Source organism: Bos javanicus, chromosome 10, assembly GCF_032452875.1.
Source record: "Bos javanicus breed banteng chromosome 10, ARS-OSU_banteng_1.0, whole genome shotgun sequence".
NCBI classification, from domain to species: Eukaryota; Metazoa; Chordata; class Mammalia; order Artiodactyla; family Bovidae; genus Bos; species Bos javanicus.
In genome coordinates, this window is record NC_083877.1 from 22,330,040 (window position 1) to 22,351,314 (window position 21,275).

Genomic DNA, 21,275 nt, shown 5'->3' on the forward strand with positions numbered 1-21,275 from the left:
ATTTTCATCATAGAATTCTGTGTATGCAGAAACTATGTACAGGAAGTGGGAGAAATATATCCAAATGTAAAAACAAGGTGGGTAGAAACTTGCTTTATATGTAGCCCTTGGAGTCTGTACTGAAGAGATGGGAAGATTTTACTCTGGAGTCAGTTTCACTTCTTTCACTTTGAGTCTGAAGACTAACAAAGACTGTTGACTTGGTCTAGGTTATTTTTGTGTAAACCAGATCTGTCATAAATACATGGTAGAATGAGGTGTGGTATCAGAGAACACAAGTAGAGCAGAGAGTTGGAGTTTTGAAGGTGACAACTCTTCTTTCTTTCTTCCATTGAAGGTGTATAATCTGGACAGCTCCCATCATAGTCCACAGAACTGGTGCATCCCAACCTTTGTCCTGGAGCTTCGTAACCCAAACCTCAGGTAGAATTTAAGATTCAGCACTGCAACTTTAAAACAGTGGTATGTGTAGAGCCCAACCTTCTTCCCTTGTGCTTCCTGTTTGGCTTCCCCTGGGCTTCCTTGGGCTTTCCTTGGGCTTCCCTTGTGGCTCAGCTGGTAAAGAATCCACCTGCAATGCGGGAGACCTGGGTTCTATCCCTGGGTTGGGAAGATCCCCTGGAGAAGAGAAAGGCTACCCACTCCAGTGTTCTGGCCTAGAGAATTCCATGGACAGTCCATGGGATCCCAAAGAGTCAGACATGACTGAGCGACTTTCACTCACTTCACATCCTTCTTCCAATAGCAAATTACAGTGATGAAGTAGGTGGACCTGGATTTAGGTAGAAACTTCCAATCTTTCTGAATCAGACTATTTCTTTAATAGTCACAGTATCAGTGGAATTCAAGCTTGATCCCCAAAAGATATGCTTCACACGTCTTCTCCCTTCAGAACATGCAAAATGCTGCTCTGGAAACAGATCTCTGAGAAAATGCCCATCAGTGGCACAAGGTGGTGCTGTCTAGACTTGGAGGGGTAGGGGTAGGATTGAGATGCAAAAAACCAGAGTAGGAAGGGACCATGTTGCATCGCTTCCCTGTTGAGATGTAAACCATCTGGGAACCATCATTGCTGGAAGGTGTAAAGCTCAGGATGAAGGAGACTGGGAGGATTTCAAAGAGGAAAGTTTGAATTTATCAAGTGGAAGCCCAATGGTCAATATTAGGGAAAGATATTGAGAAGTAAATGCCACAGAAGACACTGCGAGAAATTGACCATGAACAAATGACATGGAGGGGATGTTTATGGTGACTATTTGTCCAGAGATTTCCAAGCTTGAGCTCCTTGCTCCTGGAAGGTGCCCGGGATAACAGAAGAATGGAAGAGGAAGTCCCTCCATAGAGGTGTGTGACAAAAATTAATAATTTCACTTGTATGTTGACCTTATAATGGAAATACAAAAGCACAGGACAGCCTTTTGGCTGTTGGCTTCAGAAAAGAAATACTAGAAAATAAAAATAAGCCAGAATATTTATAGAAAAAGAGGAAATTCCGTGCTTATCGAATGGTCAGATTTTATATAGTTTGGAACTTGCTATTTTCCATCAGAAAGTTGATAACAACATTTCAGTGAACTTGGATCTGGATGCCTCATGTGGAATAAAAGTGGCAGCTGCTCTTTTGTGTGAGTTCAATAGGGAGACACAGGGGACGACTGGTCTGATCCCTGATTCTGCTGTTTAGCAGGGCTTCTGGCTCAGAAACACATTGAAATGTCTTGCGTTCTTCAGGTCTTTTGTTTTCAAATGCTGTTCAGGGCTGTTATTACACCTGAAGATATTACTTTTCTCACCTTGTGTACGTATGATGTCAGACACCCTGTACTGACACAGATGACTAATTTACAAGCATTACCTAAGTCTAATTAATATCAGTACCTGAAGTAGTTTATAAAGATTGGATTCTGAGGCTATAATTTAGGAATATAGACTTTCGGTCTTTTTCTTACTGGCTCCCAATATAACCAGATAATTCTCTGTCTGGTTTCTTGAGGGCCAAGTTACTTTTTTGCAGAACCATTCTTAGCCATTCTTTAACCATTTTTAAAACCTAGGGGAGTGTAAGACTACAGAGAAGCCACAGCCCAAAGCCCAGGCTGCTGACTTGAGCACAGATGGGAGAATGTTAACGGCCAAGAAATATGAGGTCTTTGGCTCTTTTCCCAGAACTGCCAGGCTAAGACCTTGGCAGAGACCCAACAGGAAACTGAACTCCATTTGCATATCCTTTTATACATGGGAGATTAAAAGCTTCAACCTTGAGTGATCACAGTTTTTGAAAAATCCCGATGAGGCATTAAAGAGGAGGAGGAGTGTCCCAAGGGAGGTGAGCTGGAGGCAAAGTAAGGTAGGTCTGAGGTTAGCACTGACTTTCAATCCCCTTTGATTAACCATGAGTGTATTTTGTTTAGTTCTTTTTCTGATTTTATCCTTATCGAATCACATAAAGGAATCAGCCAGGCAGGAATCTGGGCATCACAATCTTGGGAATCTATGAAATGTGATTCCCTTTGTCCCACAGCTGCTTCCTTCTCTTTCTTATTGGACTGAGACCCACAGCTTGTTAGTGCTGAAGCAGGCATGTTGTTGTTTGGTCGCGAAGTCGTGTCTGACTCTTTGTGACCCTATGTACTGCAGCCTGCCAGGCTCCTTTGTCCATGGAATTCTCCAGGCAAGAATTCTGGAGTGGGTAGCTATTTCTTCTCCGGGGAATCTTCCCAACCTAGGGATCGAACTCGAGTCTCCTGCACTGGCAGGTGGATTCTTTACCTCTGAGCCACCAGGGAAACCCTAAGGAAGCGTAGCGATCAGCTAATATAACCTATTGTACAGATGACAATCTGAGGCTCAAAGAGTTTGAGTGACTTATGTCAAGTCACAGAATAAGAAGTGAAGTTCTGACTCCCCCTCTCCCATACTTTTGTCAACAGGCTGCCAGTTCCTCTTAGCAGGTGGAAGTTTCCTCAGATCTCAGCTTCTTTCCCTCAAGGGATTTGGCACAGATAATACCCTTCATTGTCTTCTACCAACAGAACAAGCATTTCTGGCAAAACAGTAGCTCTGATTCCCTGACTTTTCTTCCTAATTCGCCTGCATAAGGTCTCTAGTTTTTTTTTTAAATGGACAAAGCCAAAGTACTGAAATGAGGATTTACCTTTGGGATTTACCTATGGGATTTATTTAGGGAACTTGAGTTTCTTGGCCAAGTGCTATGGTGAACTAAGCCTAGGAAGAAGGCATGAGTAACATGAGGATGGACAAATGTCACCCCTCACAGGTTAGTAACTAAACGTAACAGGTTCTTTTATAAGGATGAAGAAAGATCTCTGCATTCCTAATAAGGTACGTCAATCAAATATCCTAAGACTGGGAAGGCCCTGCAGGAAATATCCTCAAAGCTCGAAGGCTGAGCTTTCTGAAAGTTGAGATTCCCTGGTCCAGCTATTTTCCTAGACATGTAAACCATGTCTATTGGAAGAGTTTGACATCAAAAATTCATTCTCCTTGTTACTTTTGCTAAATCTGGGACTGGCCTGGGCCACCTTCATCTGGTTCAGACAGAGGGCAATGAAGACACAGTATGTTACTGGGGACCTAGACCTTCCAGTACTGGACTCATCTTTGAGACATTCACTATCATCAGTGATGACAGTGTTCATCAGTGCAAGAATGTAGAGGTTGTGTGGAAAGAACATTCCCGATGAGATATTTTTATGAAAAACACGCTGGCAGCACCTTTGCACTTTTTGGTTTGAAAAAGTCGTACTGATTATTATCAATGTTTCTTCCCATTTTAGACCTTTATTCTCTCTTCTGAGTAAAAACCACCCTCCTTCAGACCACTAAGAGCGGAGGGTATTGGGACTTCCCTGGTGGTTCAGTGGTTAAGACCTTGCCCTTCAACGCAGGGGATGTGGATTCAATCCCGGGTGGGGGAGGTAAGATCCCACATGCCTTGTGACCAAAAAACCAAAACATAAAACAGAAGCAATATTGTCACAAATTCAACAAAAACTTTAAAAATGGTCCACATTAGAAAAAAAGAGAGAATAGGAGTCAAGGGTATAGAATATTAGCATAATTGAGCACATTTGATATGCTAATCACCCAGGAGTGCCAGGTGACTTCTAGCAATTATTTTATTTAATCTTTGTAATAACTCTGTGAAATAGGTATTATTATCTCTGTTTTATCTGTGAGGAAACAGAGGTTTAAGAAGTTGGGCAACCTTGTTCAAGGTCCCACAGTAAATGAGGAGCTATGATTCTTCCTTACTTTTGTCTGATTCCACCACCCATGCTCTTTTTATAATTCAAAGAACTCATGTATGGCAGCTTATAGACTAAATTTTTTAGACCAAATATTTAAACTTGGTCATATCAAGATAGGTAAAAAGACCTTAACAACGTGAGGGACCATTTTCAGGTGATTGCTTTTAAGTTCAACACATTTTAATATTTTTGTGAACGATGAGCATATTTATTCTTGTATAATCACTTTTGTTATCTGCACTATATTGCCACCTATTTAAGAGAGGAAAATACGCCTACTTAAACTGTGCCAGGAAACTTTCTGTTAACACGATAAGGATGTTTTCACAGATCTGAAATGTGGGAAGGATTATAGAATGTGTTTATCTGAAACTCAGAAAATCCCACTCTCATCTTTCTTTCCCTTTGGTATAATTATATGTTTTGCTCTTTCTGTCTCTTTCCTCCAATGTTCTAGAAGTCAAGGGCTAATAAAAACAGCCATGCCGCATGGTCAGCTTCACGTGAGAGGCAGATATGAGTTTAACTTTCTGGCCACCTGTCACCATTCAGAACAGCCCTCTGGCCAACAGGACTTCTGAAAGGGTCATTCAGGGCTGGTTCCTTAGGGTACCAACACATCTCTTCTCACACTTTGGCCCAGCCACCTCTGGATGCAGTAAGTTGGAAGATGAAAAGATTGGGAAAGTTCAAAATAGCAAAGCAAAGAAACCATTTCAAATGAAATAACAGAGGACCAAGTATGATTAAGATGGAGGTGTAGATCTGGGACAGTGAGATCTAGCTGGAGAAAGATCACTGATCTTAGATGCAGATTCTCCTTTTATTCTGCTTACTAGAGAGATTTCAACCCCCTTCAGTTTCTCTGTGGTTCGTAGTGGTGAAAGCCCAATAATACTCAGCCTCTGGTTTCAGTTTTTTCATTTGTATATATAAATGATTGTTGATGTTATTCCTAGTGAGAATAAATCTTCCCTCCATGGAAAATTTGAAATGCTTAACCTTAGTCCGGAGGGACTAATTTTAGAAAGAAAATTCATGCAGTCTTTCTAGAACTTGATGGTAGTAGTTCACCCAGAAGAGTGAACTGCTGTGAGTGACCTACTGGGAAGTTCAATCCAGAGGCATTGCGGATGGTCCTTAGGGAGTCCCCAGCGCTTCTTTTGGTCCCCGCAGATGATTCAGTGACTGGACCTCTGGAAAAGAGGGAACCCTGATAAGAATTGTGAGAGACAGACGTGATACTCTCTGCAAAAGGATGATTCATGCATTATCATGGCGGAATATCACAAAGAGGGTCAGTCCAGATAGATACCACATGCTGGAAACTGAGGGTGGAAAAGTGCTTTCAAACATACCACTGAGGCTATCAGTCTTCTTGGTTGCAGAATGTAAGGATAGTATCATGGGGAACCCAAAGGAAATAGTTCTTCCCTCCTTGCACAGCTTCCTTTTATAGAATAGAGCCTAATACAGTCAGAAACGACTTTGGGAAGGGATTGGACCCACGCTTTTGCCCACAAACATGATTTAAAAGGTTTAATAAGCTCCAGAAAATGGAGCCTCTTGGGTTGCATGGCACAATATCTTTGGAGGCAGCTACTTGGGCTTGCGTCCAAGCTCAGCCACTCACCAGCTGATGTTGGGCAATGCCTTACTCTGGCCTTGCTTCCATGTTTTCCCCTACTTACACATAGAAAAGTACTCCTTGACTGTAGGCCATCAATGAATATTGTTATTGGTACCTCTTTACAACTATTGATGATTTTCATTTTAAGGAGATTTTTCATTTTTAACTTCTTTTTGCTGAAATTTCCAAATGTTTTCTCTTTTTCTTGGCTCATAGGAAGACTGATCACAGCAGCATAGAGGGTGAGAAGGGGAAGGGACCTCAGGTTGTCTCCGTTCCGGCTTCCTTGCCTTGTGCATGAGCCTGGGGACGGGTGTAGGTTCTCACAGGGCAAAAGTAGACTTTGAACACACATTCCACTCTGGTGGGTTTCTTTTCCATTGTGTAATAACTCTTCAAAGGCTTCAATTCAATGCTGTTTAATTTCTCCAAGACTTCAGTTTAGTTCAGTTGCTCAGTCGTGTCCGACTCTTTGTGACCCCATGAATCGCAGCATGCCAGGCCTCCCTGTCCATCACCAATTCCCGGAGTTCACTCAGACTCACGTCCATCGAGTCAGTGATGCCATCCAGCCATCTCATCCTCTGCCATCCCCTTCTCCTCCTGCCCCCAATCCCTCCCAGCATCAGGGTCTTTTCCAATGAGTCAACTCTTCACATGAGGTAGCCAAAGTATTGGAGTTTCAGCCTTAGCATCATTCCTTCCAAAGAAATCCCAAGGCTGATCTCCTTCAGAATGGACTGGTTGGATCTCCTTGCAGTCCAAGGGACTCTCAAGGCTCTTCTCCAACACCACAGTTCAAAAGCATCAATTCTTCAGTACTCAGCTTTCTTCACAGTCCAATTTTCACATCCATACATGACCACTGGAAAAACCATAGCCTTGACTAGATGGACCTTTGTTGGCAAAGTAATGTCTCTGCTTTTGAATATGCTATCTAGGTTGGTCATGACTTTTCTTCCAAGGAGTAAGCGTCTTTTAATTTCACGGCTGCAGTCACCATCTGCAGTGATTTTGGAGCCCAGAAAAATAAAGTCTGCCACTGTTTCCACTGTTTCCCCATCTATTTCCCATGAAGTGATGGGACCGGATGCCATGATCTTCGTTTTCTGAATGTTGAGCTTTAAGCCAACTTTTTCACTCTCCACTTTCACTTTCATCAAGAGGCTTTTTAGTTCTTCTTCACTTTCTGCCATAAGGGTGTTGTCATCTGCATATCTGAGGTTATTGATATTTCTCCCAGCAGTCAGGCTAATTCAGAAACCTGTCAGGCCAGTGACCTGTGGGAAGAGCTGATCAGTGCTGAGTATAATAACACTGCCATTCTTATAATCTTATAGCACCTCATTAGCTTTCTTTTTCTTAACAGCATTGTCATATGGTGGACTTGTGTTTGTTTTGAAAAAGAAAGAAGGGGAAATTTTTGTCTCTGAATGGAAGGCGGGCTCAGGCCATTGATCCACCCATTCCTCAGTAGACAGGATCAGAGGCACTGCTGTGGGGACAAAGATCAGGAAGTGAGGAGAAGGGTCCCTGATGAGTGGGGTTTACTTAGGCTGAGAAGATAGAGTGGGAGACCAGCCTTTCGTCTTTATACTGAACACCTGTTATGAACTTGGAATGGCACTAAGCTCCCCAAGGAATGCAAAATGCCTAGGACAGCGTTTGAGATTTCATGGAGTCTCTTTAGAAAGGGGTAGAAAGCGAGAGTGGAAGTGTAGTGGACCCTCTGGAGTTCTTTGAGGCTCTGGACTCCCACAACACCCATGAGACATCTTATTCTTCCAGATCAACTTGGCTAGGAGGAGATTTTCCAGCTGACCAGAGTGGAGAATAGCATAGCCGGGATGTGGGCTGAAAATACGGTGGTGATAGGGTGCTTTCCTGTGACAACCAGGTAAGGGAGTGGTGGGAGGCGTTCATGATCAGGGGTTGGAAGCCCTGCTGTCTTTTGACTTTTCTACCAGCTGGCTGTGGGCTGTAGAGAAAGTCAATTTCTCCATTTCTTAGGTCACCTAAGGAGGGGGAAAAATATTACCTGCTCCAGATTCCATTTGTTAATAATGCAATTCTATCATCTTGCTTTTCGTATTCTATGTTTTGACCTTTCAGCACAGCTTCCTCCCCACTGGTACTAATTCATGGAAATACAGCACATTGGTTTTAAAAAATGGAAGTCTGAATGCTTGGTGACAGAGCTTACAGCAAGAGAAGAAAAAACAAACAAACAAAAAAACCCAAAAAACTGTTGCCTGTTCCTCCAAGTTACAGAAAAACTGGTACTATTATGCATCATAAAACTGGCCGTTAAAATGTTATTTCTAACAGAAAATTCTGGAAAACACCCAGACTCTAAATATATCTTACTGCTCATCCCAGACCTTTGCTGAAATGTAAGCTTCTTCTTGTAGCCTTTCTTGATCAGCTGATTTAAAAAATTTGCCTCCATCAGACCCCTGATTTCCTACTCTACCTCCCTGCAAGTCTTCTCCATGGTAATCATCACAATTTAACACATATTTTACTTATTTTGTATTTATTTTCACTAAAATAAACTCCCAACCTTCTGTATTCCCAGTGTGTCTAGAAAAGTACCTAGCATATAGTAGCTACTTAATAAATATTTGTTGAATAAATAATGTTATATTTTATGAAAATAGCTTTAATCTCCAAAAGTCTACACTTTGGACTGGTTTCCTTTCTTAATAATTTGTTGTCCTAGTAATGTATTTATACTGACAGTTCTTTTTCTGAAAGTTATAAATTCTCCTGGGGCTTTGTCCTTAAGCCAGAAAATGATCATTAAAGCTTCCCTATTCTCTCACATGTATGCAGGCAATGGAAATCTTACAGCTACTAGTTTTTTTTTTTTTTTTGGCTGCACCGGGTTTGTGGTGCACAGGCTCTCTAGTTGTGGCACTTGGGTTTAGTTGCCCATGTGGGATCTTAGTTCTCTGATCAGGGATCGAAACTGCGTCCTCTGCACTGCAAGGTGTGTTCTTAAACACTGGGCTACTGGGGAAGTCTCTAGATTTCTTATTTAAACACAGAGTTGGAGAGCCTGCCCTATTGAAATGAATAGGAGCTCTCGCATGGTGGCTTGACTTCCTTTAGCAGGTCCTCTTCCTATGGAGCCTGCATGCTGGGTGGAGCACTGCTCCAGGCCAGCTGCGCCTGGGGGCCTCAAGCATCCAGGCTACCTGCCTTCAGAGAGTTTCTCCAGTGTCTGATCTACACAGTCGTGCACTGTTACCACTCATAGTGTATGCGTCTGTGCATGTGTGAGTTGCAAAAAACACAGACCCTGAGGGATTCTGCATTCCTGAAGAATTCCAAAATCATTTGATGGTGGTGGTAGGGGGAGAGGGAGTTAGGAGTTGTTCTTTCCAGTGTCTTTTGGTTCAGAGGTGGCATGCTCCAGCAGTCTGTTTAGAGAGAAAGTCTGCAAAATTCCTCTGGGAAATAATGTAGAAATGTTCAAGCTTCTCCCCAGCAGTTCAAGACTTGGGGCTTGGGGCCTTAGGACTAAAAAGAGAGAAAACATGGTGAAAGGAGAAAGCCTGCCATTCCCTGTCCTCACCCTCCCATTTGATTCAGATCATGGTGGGATGTCCAAGGAATGTAGGAGCATTGATGTCTGCTCTCCAAGAGTCAGTTATTTGGTGTTCTAGAGTGCTCTATTATCTACTCTTTAGAAAATCTTGTTAGCAGATAGATGAGGGTTGGATAAAGCATTTCTGAGGGCAAAGTTATCACCAGTCTTGTGCACTATTGCATTCCCAACATGCAGCAGTGCAGGATACACACTGCTCATTCATTGCATATTTCACTCACTCATTCATTCAACACGTGTACTGCATGCCCATTTCGTGCCAGATTTATTCCAAGTTCTAGACACAGTGAGCAAAACAGGCAAAATCCCTGTGTTCCAGCGGAGAGCTAAACAACAAATAAATAAGCAAGTAAAATATACAGCACATCAAATAGTAATAAATACTACGGAGAAAAATTAGGCAGAGAGGAGAGACGGTATTTGCTAAAGGAAGAATAAAGCACTCTGACCCCAAAATATTAGAGATGTTATTACCCCATGATTTCAATTTATACTTGGAGGCAAGATGTTGAATTGAGAAGTAGGAAAGCAGCCTCAATTCCAGTTTCTTTCACCTTGTTGATATGGAGAATTTATTAGTCAGCACTTTCTGTCTGAGGTGCTGCAGGGGGCTAAGACCCTACCTAGAGTGAAGTTTGGTTTGAACTCAGTTCTCTTCTTTGCACGGTGGCTCCCTCACCTTAATTCACTGCAGCGCTTTCTGGTGTCAGTTTGCTCATTTTGAATGCAGGGAGTTGTGGATGATAGATCTTGAGCCCTTTTGCTACTGCTATGTAAGTGACAATAAGTCAGTGAAAATGGAAGAGATGAACTCAGACACTCTGTCTCAGGGTGCAGATGTACATGGATGGTAAAGTTAACAAGTCTATCGATCTGCCAGGGACCCACAGAATTTCTCTAGCTCTCATCACATTGGCCCCAGACTCCTGTAGCTGCCATACCAGACAGTCTCTTTGAAGGCAAGGAGAAGGCAGTGAATGCATCAGCACCGGAGAGACTCTCAGTTTAGTTCAGCCGCTCAGTTGTGTCTGACTCTTTGTGATCCCATGGACTGCAGCATGCCAGGCCTCCCTGTCCATCACCAACTACCGGAGCTTGCTCAAACTCATGTCCATAGAGTTGGTTATGCCATCCAACCATCTCATCCTCTGTCGTCCCCTTCTCCTGCCTTCAATCTTTCCCAGCATCAGGGTATTTTCCAGTGAGTCAGTTCTTCTCATCAGGTGGCCAAAGTATTGGAGTTTCAGCTTCAGCATCAGCCCTTCCAATGAATATTCAGGACTGATTTAATTTAGGATTGACTGGCTTGATCTCCTTGTACTTCAAAGGACTCTCAAGAGTCTTTTCCAAGACCACAGTTCAAAAGCATCAATTCTTCAGCGCTCAGTTCTCAGGGAATTTGACTCTCAGGGAATTCTATAAGACACTGCCGCTGCTAGGCATCAGAAAGGAGGAAAATGTGCGTCTGTTTTCCATGCTGTGGCCTGGGAAACAAGCTGTTGACCTAGGGGTGGGCTCAGGAGTGAAAGTGGGAGGGGGCTGGGTAGCAGTTGTCCTCTCAGTCACGGGAGTGAGGCATTTTGTGAGAACAACGTGGAAGCTGAAATTGCAACTGGTGTTTTCAAGCAAGGGAGGGAAAAGTGGAGGAGGAAGGAGTCAGGAGGAGGAAGGAGAAGGAGCCCACTTCCATGCCCTCTCCCCAGAACTGGCCAAGGAGTCAAGGACAACCTCTGCATCACACAGATGACTAGACTTCACACACTTGTTCCCAGTTGTTCTCTAATTCAGACTGTATTATAGGTGATGGATTTCTTTAGTGTATCCCGTGGCTCCTAGCCTAGTGCCTGGGCCACTTGCCTTTACTCGGACCCAGATCCCTGCTCTGCTTCAGGAAACTTAGGTAAGCTACCCAGGCTCTCTGAGGATCAGTATCTCCATCTGTGACACAAAGCTGACAATAAAGACCTGTGGGGCTGTTATAAGGATTAAGTGAGTTCACACTTGAAAGTGGTTGCATCTTGGCACTCCATAATTTAGTTTATTTCTTCTCAGTTATTCCACTTTATCGTTGGGGCTTTCTTATGTTAGTCGCTCAGTCGTGTCCAACTCTTTGTGACCCCATGAACTATATCCCGTCAGGCTCCTCTGTCCATGGAATTCTCCAGGCAAGAATACAAGAGTGTGTGATTCCCTTCTCCAAGGGATCTTCCTGACTCAGGGATCGAATACAGGTCTCCCACATTGCAGGCAGAGTCTGTGCTGTCTGGGTCACCAGGGAAGCCTTTTTTCTTATGTTAAGTAAATTTAGGGAATAACTACTAACGTTCAATGCAATTTACTTCTTCTTATTTGTTTTTTATAACACTGTGAAGATGGAACTCATAATTTCTGAAAATGTGACTTTTCTTACTAGGTTTCAAAGATGAAGAGGTACAGATGATTTTAGAAGACATTGAAGCTTGTGTCAGGATCACAAAACCTCAGAGTTAGAAAACATTGAGAAGTCATCTGGGACCCCTGCTGCGTTGTCCTAGTTTCTTGACAGATGGTCACGAAGCGTTGGTTGGAACGGGTCTGGTGGCAAGGGCACAGCCCTGTTGTTCCTTATTTCTGACACATCCTGGGGGCGGCATCCTCCATGGACTACCTCCTCCCAACCTCCTGAATCACGTACTGTGTCCTCCAGCTCCAGAGCCTGAAATCGTCACCCTTCCTTACTGGCAGGAGTATCCTGAGCAAGTGTTTTAGCTATTCTGTGCCTTAGTGTCCTCATTGGTGAAACGGGGATAATAATAGAAAATGCATCATAGGATTGTTGAGAGAATTAACTCACGTAACTCATGTAAAGTGTTCGGAACAGTACAGTAAGCACAGAATAGATATTAATCATTATCACAGAGAACACACAGTTCTACAAATTTGTACACATATTTTCTTTCCTCCTTCTCATCAAACACATTCTTCCAGTCTCTTTCAGAAGGACCCACTGGTTCTCTTGATAGAAATACATCTTGCAGGTCTTATAAAACCATCGCTCCCAAACTTTGACAATATCTACATAACTAGCTTCCAAATGTCATCTCTATATATGTACATGTATAATATATGTGTGTGTGTGTGTATATGTATGTATATGTGTGTGTGTGTGTGCTCAGTCACTCAGTTGTGTCCTACTCTTTGCGATCCCATGGACTGCAGCCTGCCAGGCTCCTCTGTCCATGGGATGCTCCAGGCAAGAACACTGGAGTGGATTGCCAAGTTCTCCTACAGGGGATCGTCCTGACCCAGGGATTGAACCCGTGTCACTTATGTTTCCTGCATTGGCAGGCAGGTTCTTTATCACTGCTGCTGCTGCTGCTGCTAAGTCACTTCAGTCGTGTCTGACTCTGTGTGACCCCAAAGACGGCAGCCCATCAGGCTCCCCCGTCCCTGGGATTCTCCAGGCAAGAACACTGGAATGGGTTGCTATTTCCTCCTCCACACCCTACTAGGGATTGCCTATCTGAGCACCATGGGAGCTCGTGGGCAGGATATGAGCCACTGAACCTGAAGGAAAGGCATGGATGTCAGCCTTCTCTGGCCTCCGTTTATTAATCTATTTCTTCAAGAGAAAGTCATGATCTTGTTGAAGATGCTGTTCCACTTAGATCTCTGTGTTTTTTGAGTTGCTTAGAAGTGAGCCTGCAGCAGGGTGGTAATCAGTGGCACAGTAGTAAAATCCTTCATCTCTCTCTGATGCCTTCAGGACCTCCAGCACAGCCTGGTTGGTTAAATTAACAATTTTACCTCGGAAGTTGTCCTCAAACCCGGGGCCATATACACCCCGTTCTTGGTATATGAAAGTCATTGTGTTACCCGGGGTCTTCCTGTACCAGAAAATATAGTATTTACTGATGAAAGTTGCTCCTTTCATGGAGCAGCTGAGGGTGGCAGATTTCCCCACAACCACAGTCTTTTCTTGGTCTTGAGGCACCAACACGACAGCTGACATGACTCCTGGAGAAAAGACACAAGATAGGCTCAGTGAAGACTGGGGCTAAGATCATTGAGTAAGGGGTGATATGTTCGAGGGCCTGGCCCTGGCAGCCTTGATGCCTCACTGAGTCTTGCTCAGTTAAGTTTCCAGGATCTGCCTTACCTGCCCAGAAGAGGGTGAGGTGGATGAAGGAGCAGACCCTCTGCATGTCTCGCTTGGGGACAGCTCTGCCTCCTGACTCGTCCTTGCCTGGTCCCTCCTCTGAGTCAACACCTTCTCTGTGACACGTTTCTGCCTGAGGAAACCAGCCCCTGGCAGCTGTTCTGTTACGTAAGAGAGATTTTGCCAATCACAGAAAGCATGTGGAGCCTGCTGCCTGTTAATGAGATGACAATGCCCTTCAACGCTACCCACCCTAGAAATTAAGTTTGACGTTGTCGCTCCATTTTCATGTTAGAGGTGTATGTTGTGTACTCTGTGGTGCTGCTAAGAGTTAGGAGCAATAAGAATTATTGACATGTACAGTCATAATCATAAGAACTATCAAATAAGGAGGTTGATAGTGTGTTCACAAGGACTGTGGGTGTTGTAATGATTGTTGTGTTTACTGCCAACTCCCTCCAGGCAAAGTTGGGTAAGGGTGACTCACCCAAGTATAAAAGAGCAATCCAATGTAAAAAACTTAGAAACCACCACTACCTCCCTGTTTATGACAGCTAAATTTAGATGTACTTCAGAAGAGAGGTGTATTTGAATGCTTGGGACCTGCACTTTGGGTTTCAAGGTTAATGCTCTAACTACCGCACAATTGCACTCATCTCACACGCTAGTAAAGTAATGCTCAAAATTCTCCAAGCCAGGCTTCAGCAATACGTGAACCATGAACTTCCAGATGTTCAAGCTGGTTTTAGAAAAGGCAGAGGAACCAGAGGCCAAATTGCTAACATCCGCTGGATCATGGAAAAAGCAAGAGAGTTCCAGAAAAACATCTATTTCTGCTTTATTGACTATGCCAAAGCCTTTGACTGTGTGGATCACAGTAAACTGTGGAAAATTCTGAAAGAGATGGGAATACCAGACCACCTGACTTGCCTCTTGAGAAACCTATATGCAGGTCAGGAAGCAACAGTTAGAACTGGACATGGAACAACAGACTGGTTCCAAATAGGAAAAGGAGTACGTCAAGGCTGTATATTGTCACCCTGCTTATTTAACTTATATACAGAGTACATCATGAGAAACACTGGACTGGAAGAAACACAAGCTGGAATCAAGATTGCCGGGAGAAATATCAATAACCTCAGATATGCAGATGACACCACCCTTATGGCAGAAAGTGAAGAGGAACTCAAAAGCCTCTTGATGAAAGTGAAAGTGGAAAGTGAAAAAGTTGGTTTAAAGCTCAACATTCAGAAAACGAAGATCATGGCATCTGGTCCCATCACTTCATGGGAAATAGATGGGGAAACAGTGGAAACAGTGTCAGACTTCATTTTTGGGGGGCTCCAAAATCACTGCAGATGGTGACTGCAGCCGTGAAATTAAAAAACGCTTACTCCTTGGAAGAAAAGTCATGACCAACCTAGATAGCATATTCAAAAGCAGAGACATTACTTTGCCAACAAAGGTCCATCTAGTCAAGGCTATGTTTTTTCCAGTGGTCATGTATGGATGTGAAAATTGGACTGTGAAGAAAGCTGAGCGCCAAAGAATTGATGCTTTTGAACTGTGGTGTTGCAGAAGAGCCTTGAGAGTCCCTTGGACTGCAAGGAGATCCAACCAGTCCATTCTGAAGGAGATCAGCCCTGAGATTTCTTTGGAAGGAATGATGCTAACGCTGAAACTCCAATAGTTTGGCCACCTCATTCGAAGAGTTGACTCATTGGAAAAGACTCTGATGCTGGGAGGGATTGGGGGCAGGAGGAGAAAGGGACGACAAAGGATGAGATGGCTGGATGGCATCACTGACTCGATGGACGTGAGTCTGAGTGAACTCCGGGAGTTGGTGATGGACAGGGAGGCCTGGCGTGCTGCGATTCATGGGGTCGCAAAGAGTCAGACACGACTGAGCGACTGAACTGAACTGAATCTATGAGATATTGAAATTAAACAGGCAAATTAGTAATGGAAACTGGAAAGTGCAGCTGAATCTGGGAAGAGGATCACTTGGTCTACAAAAAGGTGTCCAATATCTGAGGATGGGTGCAAGTGGAGCAGAGACCCACCTGAGGTTTCTTGTTTTCCCCAGTGTAACTGGGACCAGATTGCCCTGAGGATTCAGGTGGAAGCAAGCTCAAATTTGCTTGACCTCATGGCAGTTGCTCTTCTTCCTCTTGTCATCTCATTTATCCAACAGCCCATCTCACCCAGAATTTCTAGAGGACCATGAGCAAGTACTCAAGGTGGTCACGTTCTCTGACACTACAAACGGCAATATCTGTACCCATAGGATGTGTACGTGTTCTCTACAGTTTGTTGCCAAGGGCAACTTTCTGGGCTTACATACCTGATCTTTTTATATCAGGTTGCTTGGCTCTTGGCACATCCTATAAATCTAGTCATTGTTACTATGAGCCAGACCTTGAGGATTCAGTGATGAACAACAGATATGGTCTCTTCCCTCATGGAGTTTAGTTTCTAGCATGAGTGCCAGTCACTGCTTACTGATTTGCATAATGAATTTCTCCAGTGCTGCAGACTGACAAGGACCTTGCAGATGCAGGGTTTTGAGAGCATCTTACAGGGGCCAGGATCTGGTCAGGAGGTCAGGGAAGGCTTTCTTGAAGAAGTGACTTTGCAGTTGAGACTCAAAAGCAGAAGTTACCCAGGAGTGCTGGATAGTGTCTGTTTGTCCCTCCAGATCACTCTATTTCCTCCCTTAGGACAGAGGCCCCCAACCTCCAGGCTGCAGACCAGTACCTCCTGTCAGATCAGCTGCAGCTTTAGATTAGAAATAAAGGGCACAATAGATAGAATGTGCTTGAATCATCCTGACACCGTGCCCCACCTCCGGGTCCATGGAAAAATCGTCTTCCACAAAACCGGACCCTGGTGCAAAAAAGTTTGGGGACCATTGCTCCAGGAGGCTGACCTCAATGGAAACATCCACCTGGGTCCCTTGCTCGCTGACATCTTGTTCATTTTGGCCAATGGGAGGCACCATCAGGAGACTGGAGAGAAGGAGAAAGGTGAGGTGGGGTGTTTTTACTCCAGGCTACTTCCTGTTGGCTGTGCCTTGCTAGTCTCTGCTTTCCTCCACCGGAGGCTGCAGGTTTTGGTAAAGGCTCTTGTGCTTCATACTTTAGGCCTAGGGTGGCAGTTGTTTTTCTGTCGCCAAACCCAGATGTTTCACTATCTTTTCTGGGTTTCCCATAACCCAGCAGTATTAATCTCTTATGGCTGTCTTAACAAAGTACCACAAACTGGGTGGCTTAAAACAGCAGGTTTATTGTCTCACAGTTCTTGGGGCTAGAAGTCTGAATCAAGGTTTTAGCAGGGCCATGCCCACTCTGAAACTTTTAGCAGGATCCTTCCTTGCTTCTTCCTAGAGGCTTCTGGTTTGCTGGCAGTCCTGGGTGTTCTTTGGCTTGGCTGGCCTTTGCTGTCGTGTGGTGTTTGCTTAGCGTCTCTGTCTTTACAGGGCTTTCTTACAAATTCATCAGTCATGTTGGATTAGAGGCCCACCCTACTCCAGTCTGACCTCATCTTAACTAATTACATCAATTGCAAAAATGCTATTTCCATATAAGGTCACTTTCTATGCTATTGGGGGTTAGGACTTGAACATATTTTTGTTGAGGGACACAATTCCATTCTTAACACCGGCCCACAAATGTCCTTTTCATTAGAGTCTCCCTAATCACCACTTTGACAGTGCCCTCTCTCTCCTGCTGGGACTCTGCTTGATACACCAATTACAGGGGGCCTGTGAAGGGGAAGAACTTTCTGTAGGAAAAGGACATATTTTTAAAAGGCCCTGAGGCAGGAGGAAGTGCTGTAGGCTTAAAGTTGTATTAACATCAAAAGAACAGTTAGCAGGACTCAAATAAGCCTATCTTCTTAGATAATTATTGTTGAATTCTCCCAAATCATTCAGGAAGTCATTCTGAACAATTCCAAGATAGTGCTTATGTTTATGACTGTGATTTCTATCTGCCACAGGTTAGAGGTAATTTTAAGAGTTTTATGCTGATGGACAAAGACAACCTTCTTCTGGGCCTGATGAAGATAGAGTCTGCCTGAACAATAAATCAAAGCCAGAGGTAGAAGACAGCAGTGGGGATGGAGCAGGTTTTGTGGGAGTTGGGGCAGAGTGTAGGGGCTTTCCTGGTTGGCCTTGGAATATGGAATGAAGCAGGGCAAAGGCTAATAGAGTTTTGCCAAGAGAACGCACTGGTCATAGCAAACACCCTCTTCCAACAACACAAGAGAAGACTCTAGAGGGATTCCCTGAGTACGTCACTGGCCGGAGTGGAAGGGCGGGGTTTGGTCCCCCTTGGTGGGGCCCCATCTCCGCGCAGAAAAAAAAATTAAAAAAAAAAGAAAAAAAAAAGAAGACTCTACACATGGACATCACCACATAGTCAACACTGAAATCAGACTGATTATATTCTTTGCAGCCAAAGATGGGGAAGCTCTATACAGTCAGCAAAAACAAGACTGGGAGCTGACTGTGGCTCTGATCATAAACTCCTTTTTGCCAAATTCAGACTTAAATTGAAGAAAGTGGGGAAAACCACTAGACCATTCAGGTAAGACCTAAATCAAATTCTTTATGATTATGCAGTGAAAGTGAGAAATAGATTTAAGGGACTAGATCTGATAGATAGAGTGCCTGATGAACTATGGAATGAGGTTCGTGACATTGTACAGGAGACAGGGATCAAGACCATCCCCATGGAAAAGAAATGCAAAAAAGCAAAATGGCTGTCTGGGGAGGCCTTACAAATAGCTGTGAAAAGAAGAGAAGTGAAAAGCAAAGGAGAAAAGGAAAGATATAAGCATCTGAATGCAGAGTTCCAAAGAATAGCAAGAAGAGATAAGAAAGCCATCCTCAGTGATCAATGCAAAGATATAGAGGAAAACAACAGAATGGGAAAGACTAGAGATCTCTTCAAGAAAATCAGAGATACCAAGGGAATATTCCATGCAAAGATGGGCTCGATAAAGGACAGAAATGATATGGACCTAACAGAAGCAGAAGATATTAAGAGGTGGCAAGAACACATGGAAGAACTGTACAAAAAAGATCTTTACTACCAAGATAATCATGGTGGTGTGATCACTCACCTAGAGCCAGACATCCTGGAATGTGAAGTCAAGTGGGCCTTAGAAAGCATTACTATGAACAAAGCTAGTGGAGGTGATGGAATTCCAGTTGAGCTATTTCAAATCCTGAAAGATGATGCTGTGAAAGTGCTGCACTCAATATGCCAGCAAATTTGGAAAACTCAGCAGTGGCCACAGGACTGGAAAAGGTCAGTTTTCGTTCCAGTCCCAAAGAAAGGCATTGCCAAAGAATGCTCAAACTATTGCACAATTGCACTCATCTCACACACTAGTGAAGTAATGCTCAAAATTCTCCAAACCAGGCTTTAGCAATACGTGAACCGTGAACTTCCAGATGTTCAAGCTGGTTTTAGAAAAGGCAGAGGAACCAGAGATCAAATTGCCAACATCCACTGGATCATGGAAAAAGCAAGAGAGTTCCAGAAAAGCATCTATTTCTGCTTTATTGACTATGCCAAAGCCTTTGACTGTGTGGATCACAATAAACTGTGGAAAATTCTGAAAGAGATGGGAATACCAGACCACCTGACCTGCCTCTTGAGAAACCTATATGCAGATCAGGAAGCAACTGGACATGGAACAACAGACTGGACATGGAACAACAGACTGGTTCCAAATAGGAAAAGAAGTATGTCAAGGCTGTATATTGTCACTCTGCTTATTCAGCTTATATGCAGAGTACATTATGAGAAATACTGGGCTGGAAGAAGCACAAGCTGGAATCAAGATTGCCAGGAGAAATATCAATAACCTCAGATATGCAGATGATACCACCCTTATGGCAGAAAGTGAAGAGGAACTCAAAAGCCTCTTGATGAAAGTGAAAGTGGAGAGTGAAAAAGTTGGCTTAAAGCTCAACATTCAGAAAATGAAGATCATGGTATCTGGTCCCATCACTTCATGGGAAATAGATGGGGAAACAGTGGAAACAGTGGCAGACTTTATTTTTCTGGGCTCCAAAATCACTGCAGATGGTGACTGCAGCCATGAAATTAAAAGATGCTTACTCCTTGGAAGGAAAGTTATGACCAACCTAGACAGCATATTGAAAAGCAGAGACATTACTTTGCCAACAAAGGTCTGTCTAGTCAAGGCTATGGTTTTTCCTGTGGTCATGTATGCATGTGAGAGTTGGACTGTGAAGAAAGCTGGGTGCTGAAGAATTGATGCTTTTGAACTGTGGTGTTGGAGAAGACTCTTGAGAGTCCCTTGGACTGCAAGGAGATCCAACCAGTCCATCCTAAAGGAGATCAGTCCTGGGTGTTCTTTGGAAGGACTGATGCTAAAGCTGAAACTCCAATACTTTGGCCACCTCATGCGAAGAGTTGACTCATTGGAAAAGACTCTGATGCTGGGAGGGATTGGGGGCAGGAGGAGAAGGGGACGACAGAGGATGAGATGGCTGGATGGCATCACTGACTCGATGGATGTGAGTCTGAGTGAACTCCGGGAGTTGGTGGTGGACAGGGAGGCCTGGCGTGCTGCTATTCATGGGGTCGCAAAGAGTCGGACTCGACTGAGTGACTGAACTGAACTGAGACTGTAAAGAATCTGCCCGAAATGCAGGAGACCCTGGTTTGATCCCTGGGTCAGGAAGATCCCCTGGAGAAAGAAAATGGGGCAGGGTGGCTAGGAGACTACTTGGTCAGGAAGAGTCAGGATCTGCTACAGCAGCTTGGCCTGGGCCCATGGCGGGAGCAGGATGGAACTTAAGCAGAAACAGCTCATGCAGGTTGCCTAGGTAGAAGGTAGAAAAGTGTGCCATGGCCCCACCCTTGGATGCCCCCTTCCTCAGGCTTTGAGCAGGCTCTGTTTCTGGTGCTCAGTCATTCTTTCTGTCTCCTGCTCAGCAATTAGGTCACAACTTTCCAGTCCCTGGGGGATGTCTGGCCATTCATGTGACAGGAGAGAGCTCTCAGGAAGAACTTATGTTTCTTCACAATCTGTGAGGAATAAATGAAATTATATTTGGGAACACTTGGCTCATTGCTTGGCTATTTGTTAGTTTCCTTCTTTTTTGACATTTATATAAAAACCAGGACATCTGAGACTTGGACAGTTAGTAGGAGAGACAAGACTATGATGGGATGCTTTATCCATTCTTCCCCATAATCTCCATCGGCCCCCCATCCTTACCATCTTTCTCAGTCTTATGTGCTATGAAAACACCACTTCAAGGCACACTCCTGAGGCATCTTTCTACCAGATCACAGCCCCTCAGCCCCACATTTTTGCCTTTGTATACAGTACTTTGGGTGGCGCTAGTGGTAAAGAACTCACCTGCCAATGCAGGAGACCTAAGAGATGCAGTTTTGATCCCTGGGTCGGGAAGGTCCCCTGGAGGAGGGCATGGCAACCCACTCCAGTATTCTTGCCTGGAGAATCCCATGGACAGAGGAGGCTGGTGGGCTACAGTTCACAGGGTCACAAAGAGTTGGACACGACTGAAGGGACTTTGCATGCAGGCATGCGCAGTTCTTTACGATGTATAAGTGT

General features: G+C 44.0%; 1 long non-coding RNA gene and 1 gene segment (V, D, J or C); one reads left to right on the forward strand and one right to left on the reverse strand.

Moving 5' to 3' along the window:
- LOC133255870 (T cell receptor delta constant-like) overlaps positions 1-21,275 on the reverse strand; it is a 154,563-nt gene that overhangs the window by 113,935 nt on the left and 19,353 nt on the right.
- Positions 1,515-21,275, forward strand: part of LOC133255888 (uncharacterized) — a 37,043-nt gene continuing 17,282 nt past the window's right edge. Inside the window, exon 1 of the long non-coding RNA XR_009739063.1 lies at positions 1,515-2,347. This is a non-coding gene — a long non-coding RNA (uncharacterized LOC133255888). The remainder of the gene's footprint in view (positions 2,348-21,275) is intronic.